Below are 9,505 nucleotides of genomic sequence, written 5' to 3'. Positions count from 1 at the left end.
AGATAGGGTTGAACCAGGGATGTGGAAATTAAGTAGGGTTAGGGTTGAAACAGGATGTGGACATGAAGCTCAGGTTGGGGTTAGGTTAGGGTTTGTGGTTGAGACTAGGATTAGGGTTGAACCAGGATGTGGACATGAAGCTAGGATTAGGGCTGAGGGTTAGTGTTGAACAAGGAAGTGGACATGAACTAGGGTTAGGGTGTTGGTTGAGACTAGGATTAGGTTGAACCAGGATGTGGACATGACGCTCGGTTGGGGTTAGGTTAGGGTTGTTTGAGACTAGGATTAGGGTTGAACCAGGATTTGGACATGATGAAGCTAGGATTAGGGCTGAGGGTTAGTGTTGAACAAGGAAGTGGACATGAACTAGGGTTAGGGTTGTGGTTGAGACTAGGATTAGGGTTGAACCAGGATGTGGACATGACGCTCGGGTTGGGGTTAGGTTAGGGTTGTGGTTGAGACTTGGATTAGGGTTGAACCAGGATGTGGATATGAAATTAGGTATTACGTTCCCCAGTTTCTGTGTTGTGGGTTTGCATGTGTGTCTTTTTCAGGAAATGGCTTCCTGGAATCCTAAAGCAGCTGATTGGGCAGCCCCATCACTGGTTGGAGCTCTGACCCTCCCGCTCGTCAGGGGATACAGCTGTTTCTTCAATTCCCAACTCTTTCTCCAGCTTGATAAAAGCCAGTGTTCCTTCCTCAGAGAGGAGAGCTTCTTTTTATGTCCTGTGTTGGTTGTGGCGGTCAGTGAAAGTCTTTTTGGATATGGATTTGTAGTCGCTCCTCCAGAGGTATGTGTATGACAATAGGACTTAGTGTTTGTGGTTATTAACATTTCACACTTAAAGTATTGGTAAATTATTCTGTGTTTCATTTGTTCCCAGGGGGACGCACCTTGGGAGTGTTTAGGCAAGAGGCCTGCGGGCATACATAACCCCTAGTATTTCATCTGTCAATGTACACTAAGTAAGACCTGGGCGGACCACCCCCTGTATTTTGGTTAGCGCGCCAGGTGGTGCTAAAGGTTAGGTTAGAAGTGGGATGGCAGGTAAAGTAGGAGAGGGGATTCCTTAACTTTGACTTTCTTTGCTTTGGTTCCGTCCAGCCKCTTTTCCCCCCATTACCGTGTGTTAGGAATAATAAATTCCCCGTAAACTGTATTTTTCTCTGCCTCTGTCSTCCTTTTTCCCCTCCACGGGGAGTTGAGATGTAGCGGGGTGTTGCGTTCCCTCCTCCAAGAGGCGTACGTAACACTAGCGTTGGGGTTAGGTTAGGGTTGTGGTTGAGACTGGGATTAGGGTTGAACCAGGAGGTGGACATGAACCTTTCTGTAGTAGATAGGGATCATGACTGAGCATGTTTTCCACCAGATGAGTTCTATTAATATCTCCCTGTCTTCCTATGGGGACTGATTTTAGAAAACATCATCTTGTGGATGGAGGGTTAATTGCCTTTGTTCCATAAAGACCACACCTAAAAAATAYAAAAACAGTGCAGCGGAGGATAGGAGATAATTACTCGATCAATTAATCTCTCTTTCWCTCTTTTGCTCACTCACTCTGTTTGTCTAATTCTCTCCCTCCCACACCTCTTCTGAACCTCCCCGTATCCCTCTCTTTCTACTGTCTAATTTCCCCCATTACGTTTCATTTAGTCCGCAGCCTGATTAGGTGGCAAGGTTACCTGACAGCCGTTGCCATAGCGACCAGGTTAAATTCTCTCTCTCCTCTCATACTTTCACTATAGGCCAAGTCAAAGAAAGAGATGGAGATGACGAGGAACAATCCAATATGACTCATGGAACCTCTAGCACGGTATTTCCCCAGTGGAAATTCCGCACATGCTAAAAGCATGGTTTCTACCAGAAACATGGAAATGTCAATAAATGAAAGAGACGAGGGGGTTTGTGTGTTGGGAGGATGGCAGTTATAGCAGTCCTCCATCGCTGTGTGTGTACTATCTTTTAATACAGTACTTATTGCTCTGTAGTTACCGTAGTGTCTTTGAGGGGACAGGAGAATGCAGGGCCAATTAATCGGAGGTGGTTGAGCCTCTCACACTGTGTAACAATGAAAGGACGTCTCATTCTAGGCCTACAGCCCGAGGATTTCACCCTGATCTTGAAAATTGGCAGACGACCAGCAAAACCTATCAAAATCAATCCAAAAGCTTAGCCAACAGTGTATGCCCATTATAAGACATTCATTCATGTTAGTTCTCCACAAGTGTCTTTCTTATATTTTCACCATGTAACCAATAACTGCCCAGTCTGATCTATACCTTCCTCTCTGCTATAAAGTAGAGTTAGTTATTTCCTTCTACGTGGTTTGTCTGACCATGTTAATTTGCATCAGCCACGCTAACATTCTCCCTCTCTATCTCTCTATCTCTCTATCTCTCCATCGGCTCTCTCTGTAAGTTTGTGTGTTTGTGCGTGTGGGAGTACGCGAGAGATAGAGACAGACAGAGACAGAGAGATATGGWGAGAGGCTCAGTGGAAATTCATGTACAGTGGCAAGAAAAAGTATGTGAACCCCTTGGAAATTCCTGGATTTCTGCATTTAATTGGTGATAAAATRTGATCTGATCTTCATCTAGGTCACAACAATAGGCAAACACAGTCTGCTTAAACTAATAACACACAAACAATTATACATTTTCATGTCTTTATTGAACARACCGTGTWAACATTCACAGRGCAGGGTGGGYAAAGTGAACCCTTGGATTTAATAACAGGTTGACCCTCCTTAGGCAGCAATAAGCTCTTTACAAAACTGTTTCAGTTCAGCAATATTATTGGGATGTCTGGTGTGAACTGCTCTCTTGAGGTCACGCCACAATATCTCAATCCAGTTGAGGTCAGGACTCTGACTGGGCCACTCCAGAAGGCATATTTTCTTCTGTTGAAGCCATTCTTACATTCTCCTGCAAAATGTCTTGATAAACTTGGGAATTCATTTTTCCGTCGATGATAGCAAGCTGTCCAGGCCCTGAGGCAGCAAAGCAGCCCCAAACCACGATGCTCCCTCCACCATTCTTTACAGTTGGGATGAGGTTTTGATGTTGGTGTYCTGTGCCTTTTTTTCTCCACACATGGTGTTGTGTGTTCCTTCCAAACAGCTCAACTGTAGTTTCATCTGTCCACAGAATATTTTGCCAGTAGCGCTGTGGAACATCCAGGTGCTCTTTTGCAYATTTCAGACGMTCAGCAATGTTGTTTTTGGACAGCAGTGGCTTCTTCCGTGGTGCCCTCCCATGAACACCATTCTTGTTTAGTGTTTTACGTATCGTAGACTCGTRAACAGAGATGTTAGCATGTTCCAGAGATTTTTGTAAGTCTTTCACTGACACTCTAGGATTCTTCTGAACCTCATTGAGGATTCTGCTCTGTGCTCTTGCAGTCATCTTTGCCAGGATGCCAGCTCCTTGTGGAGAGTAGCGACAGTGCCTGAACTGTTCCTCCATCTATGGATCAATTTGACAAGGCTTTTAGAGATCATTATTTCCCTTTCCAGCTTTATTGCAAGTCAACACATTTTCTTAATCTTTAGGGTCTTTCCTGAGATCTCTTTTGTTGGAGGCATGGTTCACATCAGCAATGCGTCCTTGTGATACAGCAAAACTCAACATTTTGTGAGTGTTTTTTTTTATAGGCAGGCAGCTATAACAACATCTCCAATCTCCGTCTTATTGATGGAGATTCCAGGTTAGCTTCGAGTCCTGAAACCAATTAGCTTTTAGGAGAAGTCATTTAGGCTAGTGGTTCACATACTGTTTTCCCACAACCGTACACTGTGAAACGTTTAAATTATGTTATTCAATACATTAGACAGAGAAAATACAAATAATTGTGGTGTTATTAGTTTAAGACACACATATGTTTGTCTATTAGATAAAGATCAGATCAAAAGTTGATGACCAAACTTATGCAGAAATCCAGGTAATTCCAAGGGTTTACATACTTTTTCTTGCCACTGTATAGTGTGCTGTGTGTGTGTGTGTGTGTGTGTGTGTGTGTGTGTGTGTGTGTGTGTGGTGTGTGGTGTGTGTGTGGTGTGTGTTGTGTGTGTGTGTGTGTGTGTGTGTGTGTGTTGTGTGTGGTGTGTGTGTGTGTGTGTGTGTGGTGTGTCCGTGTTGTGTGTCCGTGTGTGGGTGTCCCTCTCATCTCCTATAGATCTGTGTCTTCATTTTCCTGACCCTCTCTCTCTCCTGATGTCCCTGTCCTTGACCTCTCTCTACCTCTCTCACTCTCTCTTATGTCCCCGGTCCTTGACTCTCTCTATCTCTCTCACACTCTCTGATGTCCCTGTCCTTGACTCTATCTACCTCTCTCACTCTATCTGATGTCCCTGTCCTGGACTCTCTCTACCTCTCTCACTCTCTCTTATGTCCCGGTCCTTGACTCTCTCTACCTCTCTCACTATCTCATTAATATCTCATTAATTCTTTATCTCTCTCCAATTTGCACACTTCCATACTGTAAAGGATTTATTTTATTTTATCGCTGTTAGTGAGCATTTCTCCTTTGCCAAGATAATCCATCCACCTGACAGGTGTGGCATATCAAGAAGCTGATTAAACAGCATGATAATTTCACAGGTGCARCTTGTGCTGAGGACAATAAAAGGCCACTCTAAATGTGCACACGTCTTAAGTTGAGGGAGCGTGCAATTGGCATGCTGACTGCAGGAAGGTCCACCACAGCTTTTGCCAGAGAATTTAATCTTAAATTCTCTACCATAAACTGCCTCCAACATAATTTTATAGAATTTGCCAGTATGTCCAACCGGCCTCACAACCGCAGACCACTTGTAACCACGCCAGCCCAGGACCTCCACATCCTGCTTCTTCACCTGCATAATGTCTGAGACCAGCCACCTGGACAGCTGATGAAACTGTGGGTTTCAAAACATAGAATTTCTGCACAAACTGTCAGAACCCGTCTCAGGGAAGCTCATCTGTGTGCTCGTTGTCTTCACCTGACTGCAGTTCAGCGTCGTAACCGACTTCAGTGGGCAATTTGTCACCTTCGATGGCCACTGGCACGCTGGAGAACTGTGCTCTTTACAGATGAATCTCACTTTCTACTGTACCCGGGKAGATGGCAGACAGCGTGTATGGCATTGTGTGGGCGAGCGGTTTGCTGATGTCAACGTTGTGAACAGAGTGCCCCATGGTGGCGGTGGTGTTATGGTATGGGCAGGCATAAGCTACGGACAACGAACACAACTGAATTTRATCGATGGCAATTTGAATGCACAGAAATACCGTGATGAGATCCTGAGGTCCATTGTCTTGGCATCTGCCACCATCACCTCATGTTTCAGCATGATAATGCACAGCCTCATGTTGCAAGGACATGTACACAATTCCAGGAAGCTGAAAATGTCCCAGTTCTTCCATGGCCTGCATACTCACCAGACATGGCATGCTCTGGATCAACGTTTACGACAGCGTGTTCCAGTTCCCTCCAATATCCAYCAACTTCGCACAGCCATTGAAAAGGAGTGGGACAACATTCCAAAGGCCATAATCAACAGCCTGATCAACTCTATGCAAAGAAGATGTGTCGCTCTGCATGAGGCAAATCATGGTCACACCAGATACTGACTGGTTTTCTGATCCACGCTCCTACTTAAAAAAAAGAAGGTATTTACGTTCAACAGATGCACATCTGTATTCCCAGTCATGTGAAATCCATAGATTAGGGCCTAATGAATTGACTGATTTCCTAATATGAACTGTAACTCTAAAGTCTGAAATTGTTGCATGTTGCGTTTATATTTTTGTTCAATGTGTTAATCAGACAGCAATTCTCCATGAACTCAACAAAAGAGAGTGACCTTGCCAGCTGCTACAGAATCACAGTGTTCARATGTCATTGTGTCCTCAGTCCTTGTACCTCTGACGTCAATCATTACCAAACGATATGAGAACAATCCATAACATTCAGAAACAAAGTCTAGTGACCTTCAACACCTGACACAAATGTGTGTCACAAATAGAACACTTTAAATCATGTGTGTTACGTAAACGGAAAACATATACAAATGCTAAGCATTGTGTTAGTTACACTTAACTGAATATGATCTTTATTCATCTTATATGTTCCCCATTACTGTGACCTTACGACCACCACACCCCCGACCATGAGTCTTTGACCGCAGTAAAACCCCACGTGACTGTTGAGTCATGGTCATCTCCTTTTCTGCACTCTGGACATGTTTGGTAGTACCCACCTCCAGTACCATCATGTCCTAATGGCCTGGTACTTTGGGCTCTKTTGTCCCTCTAACCACTCTGACATCAATGCAAATGAATCAAAAATCACATCAAACAGTAGGCCAATTAGGCCAATCATACTATTAATTTGAAGAAAGAAGTTCAACAGCAGGTTTAAACAGTGCTGGACGTTGTTTAGAAGACTAACACAACGAAATGGACAGCCTTTCTATGGTGATGATTCATTCACTCATATGGATATTAGAGAGCTTATCATTGTGCCCTTATGCAATACATAGCCTACCGCATATTATGCATGGAAGCAAAACAMAAAACAGAACMGATTTAAGATGTCTTTGCTARATTATTGGTCCAGCCTATACCCCCGAAATAAAACACATTTGAATAATGGCCTTTGAGTGTGGACTGTATTATTATACATACTGGATGTYCCAGTTACCTTATGCGACGCTCCAAAATGTCTTTCCATGAGTCTCGTTGAGAACGTACAGCCTTAGGCTATGCTGATGGTTCATTGTTTGTGCAGGGCAGCTTACATTTAGCCTACAATTAGTGAATTTGTATTTGATTTTGAATAGCCTGGTAATAGGGAATTGTTTACATTTTCATAATTAATTGAGTGACATTACCTTCAGCTACACAGAATATCTCACCACCGTGCGTTTCCATCTCCTCTCTCCTTTATTCCTCTCTCCTTTATTCCAAACATGTTACCACGAACAGATTTCACCTGCAGGAACAAGGTTTGAGAGTCCATGGCACACAGAGTTCAGGTGGAATATCACCTGTCGGGCAGCGAGAGCATGGTCCTCAAAGAGTGGTTGATGCGTGTAGTGAAATAAGTGTTATTATATTTGTTTCTGACCACATGCTCTGCTATAAAACCTGAAGTAGCCTATCGGACCGGCGGGAAAGCGCACGGACTCCATCTCTATTTGAGTGCATACAGATGACATGTATTTTCACCCCTGTCCATGTGATAATGGGACATTCTAAATCTAAACAAATTTGACATATTAGTAGACAAGATTACATTGAGAATAGTCTGATGGGTGAAAATGTGATCACTTTTTTACTAATACATTTTTACTAATACTGTATAACTTTATTCTAAAGCGGTATCCGTACTCGTTAGATGCCGTGATCACAATATAGTGGCTGTATCCAGGAAAGCCAAGGTTCCAAAAGCTAGGCTTGAAATAGTGTATAAGAGATCATACAAAAAGATTTTGCTGTGGCTCTTATGTGGATGATAAAACCATTTGTTGGTCTGATGTGATTAATAAGGAGCATCGCGACACGGCACTTGAGGATTTTATGAAATTGCATCCTCCAATTGATAAACATGCACCTGTTAAGAAACTGACTGTTAGAACTGTTAAGGCTCCATGGATTGTTGAGGAATTGAACAACTGTATGGTTGAAAGAGATGGGGCAAAAGGAGTGGCTAATAAGTCTGGCTGTACATCTGATTTACTGCAAATTAAGAAATTATGTGACTAAACAAAAATAATGGGCAGAAACACAAATTCAACTCCATTTTTTTATCGAATCAGATGGCTTTTCTGTCACAAAACCATTTGATGTTTCCAATTATTTGAATGATGTCAATTTAGTGTGAACCCCTTTAACTCCACCCAACACAGGATTCAATGTTCTCCAGCACACAACCCCAGCACACAACCCCAGCACAGAAGACCAGGACAGGTAAGTATGCTCGAGGTACATTTTATTTGAAATTCATGTGTTAACATGGATCAGGCCCCGTTTCCCCACAGCAGACTGTATCGACACAGTAGAGCCTCCCCTCAGGTAGGTTACCCTCCCCCTTACTACCTCAGGTAAGTATCAGGCATGCGGAAGCTGACAAACCGCATTATTCTGATATGGTACTGCAAAATATAGTTATACTAGGGAAGGCACTGCAAACCATATAGTTATACTAAAGGGAAGGCACTGCACACAATATGGTGAAAGGCACTACAATCTAACCCTGGTGTGAACAGAATTATGTGTCGCTACTATGCAACCCCTCTAAAGGACTTCCTCCTGCTATAGGACAAAAATACGTGAGGGGGAAAGACAGCAGACAACATAGAAAATAAAATTAACATCTCTGTATGGCGATATCCAGATCCGCACAGCTGCTTGTCCTTGGAACGCACCCGGTCTGAGACTTTGCTTGGCGAAGTCAACCTATGGCCCCGCCTCCACTTTTCAGCGGGTGGCAAAATGGCCTAGGAGAGAAAGAGTAATGTTAGGGAACCCAGGAAGAATGGTCGTATTTGGCAGAGCTCAAGCTCTGGAAACTTGGATAAGGGACCGATCCCCACAGAGAGACATTCTCACTCAACTTCCAGCCCCAAACAACACAAAACACTGTGGTTTTTTTAAAGGAAATGACAGCAATCTCCAGCTACTGTCTGAATTAGCTACATGCTGCAGGTGTGTCTGATCCACAGCCCCGCCACCCCACCTTATCGCTATCTACCAATCTACCAAGTTTGTGACATTACGTTTCATTGGCCATTGGGGCAACACTTTTGCAGGAATGCAAACACGAACAGTGAGCCATGTATTCATTGGCATAAAAAAACAAATAATGAAGAAAGCATTGTAAGTTAGAATTCTGTAACAATTCGTGTATTGTTATCGAACTTCCCTGGACTCAACATGTACTGCACTGACACAGAAGACTGATGATTGGTTGAAAGAAATTGATATTAAGAAGATTGTGTGAGCAGTATTGTTAGATTTCAGGGTAGTCTTTGATATTATTGACTATAACCTGTTGTTGAATTTTTTTTATTTGTTATGGCTTTTCAATCTCTGCCATGTTGTGGATTCAGAGCTATCGATAGAACACAGACGGTTTTCTTTAATGGAAGCTTCTCTAATGTTAAATATGTAAAGTGTGGTGTTCCGCAGGGCAGCTCTCTTGGCCCTCTACTCTTTTCTATTTTTACCAATGACCTGCCATTAGCATTAAACAGAGCCTGTGTGTCCATGTATGCTAATGATTRACCCTATACACATCAGCAACAACAGCTAGTGAAATCACTGCAACCTTAAACAAAGAGTTGCAGTCAGTTTTAGAATGGGTGGCCAGTGATAAACTGGTACAGAACATCTCTAAAACTAAGAGTAGTGTATATGGTACAAACCATTCCCTAAGTTCTAGACCTCAGCTGAATCTGGTAATGAATGGTGTGGCTGTTGAACAAGTTGAGGAGACTAAATGACTTGGTGTTACCTTAGATTG

The sequence above is a fragment of the Salvelinus sp. IW2-2015 genome, linkage group LG31 (assembly GCF_002910315.2).
Source record: "Salvelinus sp. IW2-2015 linkage group LG31, ASM291031v2, whole genome shotgun sequence".
Taxonomy (NCBI): Eukaryota; Metazoa; Chordata; class Actinopteri; order Salmoniformes; family Salmonidae; genus Salvelinus; species Salvelinus sp. IW2-2015.
Note: the sequence above shows the minus strand (reverse complement) of the source record.